A 1766-nucleotide genomic window follows, 5' to 3' on the forward strand; every position below is an offset into this window, starting at 1 on the left:
CTCCATATTCATTTATCATTTAATAAGTATCTAGTGTGTGAAACCAACCCACAGACAAGACAGAATTTCAGACTTTCCCTGTATATCTGCCTATGTGTTAATGAAAAACAGTTTCACGAAGTGGGCTGATTTTATCATAATTCTTCCCTCTGTATCAGAGAGATTGTTCTTGGCTCATCTTTCTTGATTGTTCTTTGTCTTAAAAGCTGAGCTCACTGAATTGGGCAGGTTAGCTAGCTATTGAGACCTTGGAGTCAACATAAAACACAAATGGACACCTGACACTAAGCACAAAGGAGATTGTTACCCTGGAGGGACAAGTGAGCTGCTGTGTTACGGGCAGAGATAGGCAGAGATAGACACACTGGCATTTGTGCAACCATTTTGTGAACCTAGAGAAGGAAGGCAGGAAGCGGGAGGAATTAAAGCTTGGCAGAGTCCAGGTGGCAGGATTCAGTTGGTCAGGAGAATTGTTGCTGTGGGAGCTTATGCTCCAGTGCACTTTGGAAAAGGCAGGAAACCCAACTAAGGTGCAATCCGGGTAGGAAGAACACGCCACCCGATTTGAATGGCCCAAAGACATTTAAGGACGGGAAAGGAAGGAGTCAGAACCAACAAGCTGGCTGCTCCTAGCTTTATGTCTGTGCCCCTGGCCAAGGATTACAGGTGGCTGCTGTGTCTAAAAGTATGTTCACATGTTGTTTGTCATTTACAAGAAAAAGTGTAATTTTTTACACTTCTGTGTGTTCCTTTTATCTTTCCATCTCAGTGGGTCCTTCAGATTTTTCTCTGCACACACTGGACCACATAGTGATTGACGTCAATACACAGTTTCTTTCACAATTGCATACAAGAACGACTTTCATAAGGAAAGATAAGGAATTCAGCCCTTTCTTTGGGCTTCTGTTTCACAACTTGGGATTTTAAACTTTCCTGAGTGGATGACAATAAATTGTCTTCAAATATTTTATTCAACTATGTTCAGTCAGCTATTCTTATCAGTTTCTGTTATCTTAGCTCCATATATCTTTCTTTCCCCGTGATTCAAAAATGTGGTAGCATCCGCTCACTAACAAGTATGTAAATGCGTATAACTCTATTATATATTCTCAGTTGTTCGAAAGTAAACCTCAAACAGATGGCAAATTTCTGTAGCTATGAGGCAATTCTGTTGTTGGTTTTGTGTTTTGGAGACAGTGTCTTTTACAGCCCAGCTTGTTTATAAATTTACTATATTGATGCCGGCCTTGGACATCTAATCCTCCTGCCTCTACTTCCCAAGTTCCGGGCTTATATCAGTAATACCATACCTGCTACTATTACCTATTTTTTGTGCAAAAAAGTGACCTTTGTAGCTGAAATTAAAATTTCCAGAAATATAGGCAAAGAGAATACAGACTCTAGGAGGGATCTGGTGCACAGATGTAAACAGGTATACGGCTCCATTGACAAACACTGAAAATGTTGACAGAGTCTGTACTGACGAGTTTGTATGAAGACCTCCAGCTTCCCTGGGAATCCTCCTCATATGCTAACCTCCATTCCCAGGAGTGCTCAATTCTGCCAGAAGTCCTTGGTATAAGAAATATCCCAAATATGGAATGACAACTTGCAGAAACAAGCTCTTCTAAGACAAGGGCCTCTTTCTTCTGCCCTGGTGATCTTCACTTTTATACCTAATCCAGACTGAATTTCCTTTGGCATGGTCTCATCTACTGGAGGTATTTCACTCACCATACTCTGTCTACTTCTTTGATTTCTTTTTT

Source organism: Myodes glareolus, chromosome 8, assembly GCF_982192425.1.
Source record: "Myodes glareolus chromosome 8, mMyoGla1.1, whole genome shotgun sequence".
NCBI classification, from domain to species: domain Eukaryota; kingdom Metazoa; phylum Chordata; class Mammalia; order Rodentia; family Cricetidae; genus Myodes; species Myodes glareolus.